This window comes from Typopeltis vanoorti, chromosome 5, assembly GCF_054136105.1.
Source record: "Typopeltis vanoorti isolate ZY-2024b chromosome 5, IOZ_Tvanoo_1.0, whole genome shotgun sequence".
NCBI lineage: Eukaryota > Metazoa > Arthropoda > Arachnida > Uropygi > Thelyphonidae > Typopeltis > Typopeltis vanoorti.
This window is the reverse complement of record NC_143553.1, coordinates 34,268,176-34,280,711: the sequence shown is the minus strand read 5'-3', so window position 1 is coordinate 34,280,711 and position 12,536 is coordinate 34,268,176. Positions and strand designations below refer to the sequence as shown.

The 12,536-nt window shown below is 36.0% G+C and overlaps 1 protein-coding gene and 1 pseudogene across 1 annotated transcript in view; both read right to left on the bottom strand.

Moving 5' to 3' along the window:
- LOC150106305 (rho-related BTB domain-containing protein 2-like) overlaps positions 1-12,536 on the bottom strand; it is a 363,993-nt gene that overhangs the window by 281,974 nt on the left and 69,483 nt on the right. The gene's annotated exons all lie outside the window — the stretch shown is intronic.
- On the bottom strand, positions 781-950 carry LOC150106306 (U2 spliceosomal RNA; annotated as a pseudogene).

The window sequence follows — 12,536 nt, the reverse complement described above, 5'->3', positions numbered from 1 at the left end:
TTGAGGGTGATAGTTGACAGTAGACTGAAGTTTAGAGGGCATATTGCTAGTATTATGAAGGCTGCACATCATAATGCTGCTATGATAAGAAGTATTCTAACATATAGGGATAAGGAAGTGGTAGTGCCACTCTATAAAGCACTCAGACCACACTTGGTCTATTTTCCTCAGAATTGGTCTGAGGAAAATAGATCAAGTTTCAGTGTGATGTGAAAACATTGGAGAGAGTCCAGAGATGAGTGACTAAGCCAATATAAGTTTTTGAAATGCTAGGTATGGAGAGAGGTTGAAGAGATGTGGATTGCAGAGTTTGATGGTTAGGGGGAGAAGAGTTGATATGATAGACACATTTAAGTTAGTGAGAGGGTTTTATCAGATTAATGCAGAGGGGATTATAAAAGGAGTAGAAGGTAAGAGGGTAAGAACCAGAGGCCATCCCTGGTAGTTACGTAAGAGTGAGTGTGGTGAAGAAGCATTTGAGGAGTAGGTTTTTAACATGGAGAATTGTCAGTGAATGGATCGCATTACCAGAATATGTTGATAATGTGAGGAGTATTAAAGATTTTAAGATTCAGCATGATAAATATGTTGTCAGTTGAATGAGCCTTCTGTGAGGAGTCAGCTGACTCCTCACAGAAGGAGTTTATTATTATTATTGCATCCTCCTCTCCTGGAGGATGCAATAATAATAATAATAATAATAATAATTTTTCCTGCTAGGAAAGAACAAATACTGGCAGCCATTGCTTCACAAAAAATACTGTATATATGGTTGAGAAGTGATACTCTGAGGAGATTGAGGTTGTACAATACCAGCTGATCACAAAGTGTGAGCAAGCCCAAAGCATTTTGCAGTCTTCCAAAAATCAGTTTAATATCTTGAGGCCCATATCATATATTGAGCTGATAAGAATAGATACTACACATTAGCCAAAAGAACAAGCAGCTGAAAGTAGTATCTCTTCTTAATAGTTTGATATCTGATATGGGTCCCATTGGCTTGCAAGATGTTAAACTGATTTCTGGAAGATCGCAAAGTGTGTAGTTTAGGCTAATGCTGCAAGTTTCCCTGGTGTTGCTCTAGGATCAGCTGTCTCCATCCAGGAGAAATGAGAAATATTCAGTGTGTGTGTATTTAGAGAGAGAGAGAGAGAAAGTGAGAGAGAGAGAGAGAGAGAGAGAGACAAATTGAAAAAAAAAAGTTTCACAAAATAATGTATATTATTAAGATATATTATATTTCACAATATAACATATCTTATGCATATAGTAAAGTTAACAACCCTATGAAACAGTAATATCCTGAGTCCTGAGACCTTGGTATCTCTTCTGGGTCTGGCTCCCATTGATGACATTTATTAATTTTTGTAATTGGGTTTGCTCACTTCCTTTAGAGTAGAGAAGTTCTACTCAGTGGCAGAAATTTGCCTGTCATTGGGTAGAACCACCACTGAGATGAGTAGTGATCCTTTAGGATCACTCTGTGAGATTTAAAGTGATCTTGCAGATCACTCAGAGTTTTTTCAGAGGTATCCCCGCATTTAAACATGCCTCATTAAAGATTGAAACTGGTTTTGGTAGTGGCCCTTCCCATAATGCATAGCATTATACATGTCTGTAAGGATATCTGCCTTGCATTATGGGATATTAAGGTAACTGATGTGAAGTCATTAGCCACAGCACAGTTGTGAAGTTACTTCACATACAAATTTTGTTTGCTTACACTTGGATAAAAGATGAAACCAAGAATATAATTTTTTGGCATCTTTAGCCTATTCTTTTGGAAGAGGAATGAATATGTCCCTGTGTAGTGATAAATATCTCCTCCTCCTCCTCCTCCTCCTGCTCCTCCCTAAAAGACACCATACTGCAAATGCAAGAAACACAAACAAGTAGCTTTATTGTATCACTAAATATAGTATGGAGACAATTAGAGTCTGTGTACTTTATGTAGCGACAATTAATGCAAACTGGAGACATGAAATGAAGATGACCTGACTCTGAATAATGATAAACAACTTCCCTCCCAGAGACACTAATCATTATCATTAACACAATACCAATTTTACAATTAAAATTTAATTTAAAAGATTCAAACTAGCATGCAGTATATATTTATTGAAAACTTTATAAAAATGCTCTCACTCAACAAGCAAGTTCCCTCTTGAAAGTAAACACAAGATGTGACACCATCCAGCATGAACATATTAAAGTTGTGAAATCTGTAAGATATACTCTGATGATCTAATTTTTGAACTGTTGTTCACTGATGATGATCTAATTTTTGAATTGTTGTTCACTGATGATGATCTGTTTCAGATTGAAATTTTGCACTAATAAAGTGCTATTAAATTTCTTCTGCTACATGTATTCAGAAACCCATCTCTTAAACAAGATATAATTTTCGTTATGTACTTTTACATCCTCTCTATAATTACTTCATCCTCTCCAAATCCTGGTGGCCAGATCTTGACACAGTTAGTCAGATATAGAATAATCAAGCTTTATACAATGATATTGCTACTAACCTGTTATCTCTGCTGATCAACATCCTCCTCAGCATTGCCGTAATCCTCTGAATTGTCTTCATACCTTTGCAATATATCCCCTGAACTTCAAATTTCTATCTGTCATCTCTCCAAGATTCCTTTCTTCTTCCAGATTAGCTCCATCAAGATAATATGCAGCCTCTCATTTGTGAATTTCAAATTTCCAAACTTTAAATTTTGCTGTATGAACTTTAAATTTAGCTGTATTTGCCAGTCTGGTTGGCCGAGATTGGTAGCATATCCACACTCTCCAACCAACAGGCTGTGGGCCTGAATCAAACCATGGGCATGGATGTTTGTGATTGTCTTTAAGGTAGGAGATGAATTTTATTGCTCTGCTTATTGGAAGTGTAAAGTGGCTTGAAAAAGTACCATGTATAGTCTCAAGAGTAGGGCTTCTGGACTCTGTAAAAAATAAACAAAAATACAAAAAAAAGTATAAATTTACTATAAACAGAAAATAAAATTCTTTGCCCACTCATGTTTTTGTACTGTATGTTTAGAAAAATCTTTCCTGAGTGGGAGCCACATAAATTAAACAAGAATTAAACTGATATTCACATTAATTTCCCATCATTCCAGTTTGTTCAAATCCTTGTAGAAAGCTTCTCATCATCTGAAAATGACTCAGTAATCTCCTTGTAATCTAGTGAAAATATTGACATTTAGAACTGAACCCTGGACCCTGTGGAACACCACTTTTAACCTTCTTACTCTTTGATGAGCTCCACAATATACAATTTTCTGATATCTACAAGAGAGTGAATTTCCAATTGAATCCATTTGCCTGATGTCTAAACCATACACTGCCATATAAATATCAACTTATCATGTAGCACAAAATGCCTTGGCAAAATTCAGAAAAATGTGAGAGTATGACTTTTCTCATACACTGCTCTTGTAATTTTATAAAAGTCAACCATGGGACTAAAGCAAGAGAGCTCCTTAACAAATCAATGCTGGCCTTCATAAATAATATTGACTTATCTACCCAGTTCTGTATATAAGCTCTTACCGATTTTTCCAAAATCTTAAAAACCAGTGGAAAAATGTAAATTGGCAATTAGGATATATTAGAAAGTTTCATGAAAATTCATCAAAAACTTCATCAGGAGACAGTTTATTGAATGACAATTTGTTGAATAAACAATTAATCGAACGACAATTTAACAAATGAAAATTCATCAAAAAAGCAATTTATCATCATCATCATCATCAAATTCCTGCCATGTACCTTCAAGGGGTGTACAGGATATGATAGTACTACATGACAAAATTTACATCATTACTAACTTCCTATCTACAATTTTCCTGCAAATCAGTCTGTTACTTGTCAAGACTCCAACATTATCAGATCTTATATTTCTATCGTCTAAGGCACTTTGTACCGCATCAATCCACCTATATCTTGGTCTTCCTCTGGGTCGTTTTGCTGCCAACCTGGCAAAGAACACTTGCTTTGCTAATCTTTCCTCGCCCATTCTGTTTAAGTGACCTGAGATTAGCCCTGCTAACGCATTCCTGGATGCTGACAATGTCAAGTTCTTTCCTAATATCCTCATTTTTAATATGATATTGCCATTGATGCCATCTGTTCACGCCTCTAATCTTTCTCAGGACTCTCATATCTGCAGTCTCTAGTCTTTGGTCAAGTGTTTTACTTCTGACTCAGCTCTCAGATCCATAAGTTAAAACTGGTTTGAACACTGTCTTGTATACAGCTAATTTAGTGTTCTGACATTATTCCATATGAATTTATTCAATTAACTTCCCACCATACCAGCTTTGCTGATTCTGTTGTCTATTTCTATATTTAATTTACCATCTTCAGTAAAAATCATGCCTAAGTAGCTGAAATGTTTTACTCGTTCCACAGGTTCTCCATTCACAACACAGTTGACATTTTCAATGATTCTGCCTATTTTCATTGTCTTTGTCTTTTTATTGCTGACCTTCATACCATATCTATTACAACAGCTATTCAATTTAGTCAGAGAATCTTGCAGACTTGTAGAAGCTCTATTTAGAAGTATAACATCATCTGCATAAAGCAAAGAGCTGACATTAACATCTCAAAGGGTCAAAGATGTATAACTGAGAGGAGACCTCCACATAGCCTTTTAAAGGAATGCGGAGAACTGACCTAATGTCCAATCCTCACCTTCTCGTGGTGCACCCTGTTGGGTATCTACTTGGATACTGAACGAACGAGGATGGGCTGCCAATTTGGGATTTAGCTGACCAAATTGTATTCTTATTGGTTAAACTAAAATAAAAATAAATAAAAAGCAATTTATCAAATAAATAATTCGTCGAATAACAGTTCATCACACGACAATTCATCGCAAATTGATCGAAAAAACAATTCACCAATAATTTTTTGATTAATTACGAAAGAAATTTGAAAGCTATTGTTTTAAAGTGTTCAGTAAGAATATCTAATGTCACTCAAGATGTAAACATCATACCTAGACATATTATTATTATTATTATTTGACACCTCCAGGGAGTCCAAAAACTCATCGAGGGAGGGCATCTGCTCTACAACTTTGTCTCCATCACCTAATCCACCAACTGACTGAAACTACACCAACGCCATTTACCACCGACCACCACTAGTTTTTCCACAGACAATTACAAACATCCATGCCAATGGAACCCGCAGCCCTTTGGCTGGAGAGCAGATACGCTAAATACTGGGCTAGTTAGGCGAGCATAAATTTTTTTTTTTTCTACAACATTATTCTGTAAATGTACTACTTCATTGTGTAGATAGTGATTTATCTCTAGACAAAAAAGTTGGTTCTACCTCATTTTTTCACAACAATGATCAGATTGAAATCAATATTGACAAATTTAAATACAGACCATAACCATAAAATTTCATCCAACCAGAGTGGAATTATTAATATCATTTTTGAACTTTGTTACCAAACTTTCTAATAACAGTGATCCTGTTGGAACTAAAACTGAACCACACAGACTACTTGTGCATTTTACAAATTCCGACATTTGCGCTTATTCCTCTAAATCAGTGAGTTATTGCAATAAATAATTTCGACATGTTGTCCCATTGTAGCCCCAAATATAGTTGACCTGAAAACAAACTGAAATGGTTTTACAAATTTTTGCAAAGGTTCAAATACTAAATCAGAATAAAATTCATCCCACATAACTGGTGTGCGTGTGCACTCGCGTCATACACTAATAACTATTATTATTATTACTAATAATAATAATAACAACAATGGAGCATCCATAGTTCAGTCGGTATAAACGAACCCTTTAATTAGAAAGACCTGAATTCAAGTCCCACATGACGTGAAGAATTTTTATCAGTCCTCTTCAACTGAAGGTGAGTTATCCAGTCTCATATGAAGATTGCAGGGTTCTGTCTCCTGGAAACTTGGGCGTTTTATCTCAGAAACCAGATCCCATGAATACCCATATCTACAGACATAAAACACTGGATAAGGAAGAGAATGGGAAACCATCTCGTTCTCTAATTATTCCCTAGTAAAATGGCATTGTACCCCACCATCATTTGGTTGAGGAGAGAGGAAGATAAGAGGGAATAATAATTAAGATTTTTTACATAATATTTTCTAGACTGTGTAAAATACACATAAAATACATGAAATGCATATAACTGCAAGGAATATCTCTGAAAAAAAAAAATTACATGCATCTATGTAACAAATGTAAAGGGGATATCATGCTATGCTTCAACTACATTACAAGTTAATCCATTAAAAACTGCAGTTCATTTTGATAAATACACTTCGCATGCCTTATAATTCATTTTTTGGTGAATTGCTCATTTGAACAATTCGCCAGTGATAAACAAACTGCCTTTTGATACATTGTGTTTTTGGTTAATTGCCGTTCAATAAATTCCCTTTTGGTAAATTATCTTTTGATGAATTTTCTGGATACCAAATTAGAAAAGGTCCAGAGATGATAGCTAAGTTGGTAACTGGACTTTGGGAAAATAAGGTATGATGAAGACAGATTGAAAGAATGCAATTTGCAAAGCCTTGTGAATAGTAGGAGGAGAGAGAGGATACGATTGAGATGTTTTTAAGTTGGTAAGGGATTGTTACTAGTGAGTGCAGAGACTGTGAATGCATTTAACGCATGGTATGATATGTGTGTGTGTGTGTGTGTGTGTGTGTGTGTGTGTGTGTGTGTGTGTGTGTGTGTGTGTGTGTGTGTGTGTGTGTGTGTGTGTGTGTGTGAGAGAGACAAGGGATTTTCCAAGATAAGTCTTTTGACTTATAATCACTATGTAATATGAATTAAAGATACCAAGAAATTACATACTTGGTTTAATCCTTTATCCAAGTGTAAGCAAAGTTTGCACCTGAAATATAATCAGGACAGGGATACTCGTATATAGAAGCTAATGACTTCACATCACTTGCCTTGCTATCCCATAATGCAAAGCCCATATCCTTGCAGGTATGTATAATGTTATGGGAAGGGTCACTACCCAGACCGGTTTTGACCTTAATTGAGATCTCATTAGTGGGAGCCAGATCCAGAGGTGATACTAAGGTTGAAGTAATGCAGAAGTCATATTTTCTTAAACGAGTTGCCAAAAGGTGTAACACCTTATTTTTAAAATACTCTCGATTTGAGATAGTTGGATTTGAGATATTAAGGCAAGTGATGTGAAGTCATTAGCTTCTATATACGAGTTGCCCTGTCCTGATTATATTTCAGGTGCAAACTTTGTTTGCTTACACTTGGATAAAGGATTAAACCAAGTATATAATTTTTTGGCATCTTTAATTTATAGTATAACCAGGTGGAAAAATTTCCAACAACTATCTCAAATCCAGAGTATTTTAATAATAAGGTGTGACACCTTTTGGCAACTCGTATATGAAAATATGACTTCTGCATTACTTCAACCTTAGTATCACCTCTGGGTCTGGCTCCCACTGATGAATCCTCAATAAAGGTTGAAACCAGTCTAAGTAGTGACTCTTCCCATAATGCATAACATTATACATACCTGTAAGGATATGTGCTTTGCATTATATAATGCTAAGGCAAGTGATGTGATGTCATTAACTTCTATATATGAGTTGTCCTAGTCCTGATTATATTTCAGGTGCAAACTTTGTTTGCTTACACTTGGATAATGGATTAAACCAACATAATTTCGTGATGTCTTTATTTGATATGATTATAATACGAGGGGAAGAACAAGGGGCCACCCTTGGAAACTGAATAGGGAACGTGTTCTTTACATGAAGAGTGGTTGGTAAGTGGAATGCACTACCTGACAGTATTGTTGCGGGCACACTGAATGAATTTAAAGCACAGTTTGATAAACTTTGTGTGTAACCATGGAGATCTGGTGTTAATAATAATAATGATTATGATTATACCTCCATTCTACCACCACTGTTATGCAATAGCATTGTCTTACTCTCCTTCCACTCTTTAAGAACTGCCTTGCAAGACTATCATTAAACAGCCAGGTCAGTGATATAATCACTGGCTGTTTAATGATAGTTGCTAGGTGATTATATCACTGACCTGGCTGCTTAATGATAGTCTTGCAAGGCAGTTCCTAAAGATTGGAAGGAGAGTAAGACAATGCTATTGCATAACAGTGGTGGTAGAATGGAGATATAATCATCATTATTCCTTAGCATACACACTCCCTTAAAACAAATGGTGAAATTCCATTTAGTTCTACAGCCCTACTGACAACTAGAGTTTTTCGTATTCAGAATATATCCTCTTTATTCACTTTTAATTCTTCAACCCTCCCTATCCTTCTAGGAATAAACACAGATTCTACTATGTGATCTGCATTGGTCACCCAAATACTATCTCCACCCAGCAGGTTTATTCACCCAAAATTGTTTATCTTCCTAACAACAACATAGTGAAAGAACTTCTTGGAATTACAATGCATTTCCTCTACTACACTAGCCACCTGTTGACTTTGTGCCTTATATTCCTTATGCAGTTGTTCTCCACCTTTCTCTCTCTCTTTATATATCTACCATAACTCTTTTTTCATCTGCAATTCCTAAATGATTTCTTTAGTCATTTGTTTGACTCAAAATCATTTTATCTTTTTCACTGGAGGTATTCAATTTTTCACTGCCCAACAAATGTTTCTTAACTAGCTCCCATGTTCTACTGACCTCTTTTCCTTCAAATTTCTCTATCCATTGTACTGCTCAAAGCTGGTTTCTAAGTCTATTGTGATCACCTGACTTTTAATTCCACATAAATTCCTTTCTCCTTGATCCTTCTTCATGCCTGTTCAACCACAACGTTACATGGTCACTCTTGCCAGCTGGAGACATAAATAACATCTTCATCATAATCCGAATCCTCAGATGTTTTGACCAAATCCAAAACTCATGTTTCTTGTTTTCATGCCACCACATGCTGCCAAAAATATTTATCCCTAAAGAATTCCAAAATTCATGAATACTCATTCCTCTGCTCAATTTATATTGCTATATTTAAAGTCCCCCTAATGATCATTCATTTGCACTTGCCTAAATAATTTTTCTAAACATTTCCTGTTTATTTCTTGGCCTATATCAAATTCCCACTAAATATTTTATCCTTTCCATCTCTACATCATACCATAAAGCCATCAGTACTATATCCATCCTGATTCTCTATTCTGAGAAGGCAGAACTCATCACTTATCATAAGTCACACTCCACTATTTATGTACCATATCCTGCTGAAATATGCTGAAATAAATTTCTATAACTCTCAGAACACTCCCAAACCTAAAAACTTGACATTTTGCAGCATTAAACCAATACCCCATTTGCCTATCTGTCTTGTTTATTCAAATCCTCTTGCAGGACTGCCACTTCTGCACTATTACTAATAACCCTTCCCAGCTTCACATCATCTGCAAAAAACTGAATATCCCCCTGCAATCCATTGACAATGTTATTGATATAAAGGTTAAACAATACAGGTCCCTGTGGGATCCCATTGTAGCCTTCTGCCTCTTTGATATTGCCCCACCATTCACAACTCTCGGATACCTATCAGACAGCCAATCCTGAATCTAGTTGACTAACCCGACATCTAAAGCCATGTGCTGCAACTTAAGTATCGACTTATCATGTGGCACCCTGTCAAATGCCTTTGCAAAATCCAAAAATGTTGGAAATATATGCTTTTCCCTCATCAACTGCTCTTGTCACTTTATTATAAAAGGCAATCATATTACTAAAGCAAGAACACCCCTTAACAAATCCGTGTTGACTCTCACAGATAACATTACCTTCATCTGCCCAACACTGTATATGGTCCGTCACTAATTTCTCCAAGATCTTAACAACTACTGATAACACACAAACTGGCCTATAATCAGACACTTCCAGCCTGCTACTGTCCTTATGCAATGGCACTATCTCACCTTCCTTCCATTCCCTGGGTACCTTTCCCCATACCCAGACTTTCATTAAAAAGCCAGGTCAATGGAGCTGTACCAAAATCCCATTTAGTTCTTTAGCACATTCTCTCAAAACCCATGGTGAAATACCATCCAGTCCCATAGCTTTACTGACATCCAGGGTAGTCAGTATTTGGAACACACTCTCCTCTTGCACCTCAAACCTGCCATATCCCTCTAATATTAAAACTTACTTCTCCAGGATGAAATACTCCAGTAAAGTGTTCAATAAACAACTCCACTATGTTCTCTGCATCAGTCACTCTATTCCCATTTTTATCCCACAATGTCATTCTTACACAATCATTTCTCCTCCTACTGGCCACACAGCTAAAAAATTCCGTAGGATTTTCTTTGGATGCCAATCTCTTCTCATATTTCAGTTTCACCTTCCTTATCATATTTAGTCACTTTCCTGGCCTGAGTCATATATTTCATGCATCTGCTCTCCACCTCTCTCCTTATGTCTCTTCCATAACCTCTTTTTCACTTGCAGTTCCTGTTTGATATTGTTTATCATCCACTTTACACCAAATTGTGTCCTCTTCTTCATTCTTGAGATACAGCTTATTATTGCTGCTAACAAACATTCCTTCACAACTTCCCAAGTCCTAATGATATCCCAGCCTTCCAATTCCGCACTCGATGGAACTGCCCCAAGTCAATATCTAAGACTATTATAATCACTTGCCTTATAATTCCATGTACATTCTCTTTTCTTTAATATTCCTGCATGTCTATTCATCTTCCAAGTTATTATCAGCTATTATTCAGTTATTCAGTGATTATCAGCTCTTCTGATGCTATGACCAAATCCAAAACTCTTGAACCTCTTGTTCCCCTCTATTACATGTTGCCTAGGACATCTGTCCCTCAAGAATTCCCTTAGTACTACATGCATTTTTCTCTTCCCAACTTATACTGGGGAGACCAGACTCTTACCAAGTGCATCCCTTGGGTGGCAGATGAGGGAAGCCCCAACTGGTTGCTCCAAATAAAGAATAAGGAGCAGTGGACCAAAGGGTGTGGCAGAGGAAAGGCAAGCTGGCTACACTAAAATGCCAAAAACTTCCATGGATTACACGATTACCAGATTACATCTCGCACTACTGTGTACAGGGTAGCCGACGCGCCAACATGAGCCTCACATAGTGTTGGTGAGAAATGTTCCATGTGGTCAGCAAAATGTGATAAGTATATAACTACTGTAAATATCAGATTTCTATACAAAGCAGGAAAACTCCAATTCTACAAGAGAATCTGAAAAGGATAAAGTGGGATATCATAGGAATCTCAGAAACTCACTGTATAGGAGAAGGATTCTTAAACATATCAGAGGGCAAATTATTGTATGGGGGAAGAAGAGACAATGTACATAGAGAAGGAGTTGAAATCCTAATGAGATAGGCTTAACAGATATTAAGCCTATCTCATCCAGAATAATAGGAATTAGACTAAAAGCCAATGAAAAGGGACTACACATAAAGGTTATCCAGATTTATGCACACTGGATGCAAGTCACAATGAAGAAGACATCAAACTATTCTACAACGATCTCCAAAAAGAAATAGATAATACAAACTCCAGAGACATCTTACTCGTAATCGGCGATTTCAACGCTAAGATTGGAACTTTCAGAGAAGAGATAAAAGATATAATGGGGAAATTTGTAATTGGAACCGAAAATGAAACAGGAGAAACTATGCTCAATTCCTGCAAAGAAAACAACCTTGTCATCTCAAATACCATGTTTTACCATAGACATAAATACACCTGGACCTCACCAGATAGAGAAGTATGAAATTGTATAGATTATATCCTAATTAGAAATAAATGGAAAACCTCAATCAAAAACTTAAGAATGCTCAAAAGCCTAGATCTGGATACAGACCATGAACTCCTCTCTGCAACAATGCTGATAAAATTCAAAGTCAACTATAAAAGAAATAGAATTGATAAACTCCACATGGAAAGTTAAAAAATAACCAAATAAGATTAGACTACATTAGGAAAATTGAAGAAATAAATAGGACTCAAACAGATGAAACCGAAAACCTTTGGAAAACAGGAAAAGAAATATTAATTAACTCGGCAAGGGGAAACTTTTGGAATTTATAAGAGACCCAATAATAAATTGATAATCTGAAATATTAGAAAAATGTGAAGAAAAAAGAAAAGAAGAAATACAAACAACTCAAAAATGAAATTGATAAACTCTGCAGACAGGCTAAAGAAAATGGGCTAAACAAAAAAGCAGAAAAATGCAATGAGGCATATAAACACCATAATTCAAAAACATTACATAACACAATTAAAGAAATTACAAAAAACTTTTCACCACTACCTCTAACAATGATCAACCATCAGGGTAAGGAAACAGGAAATCCAAACGCAATAAAAGCAATATGGATGGAACACTACCAAGAAATCTTTAAGAATGAAAGCAATAACTACCTAATAACAAAGCCCACACTAACTCAAGACATGAACTCCATCAGAACTCTAGACAGAAGGCAAGCAAACAACTTTAA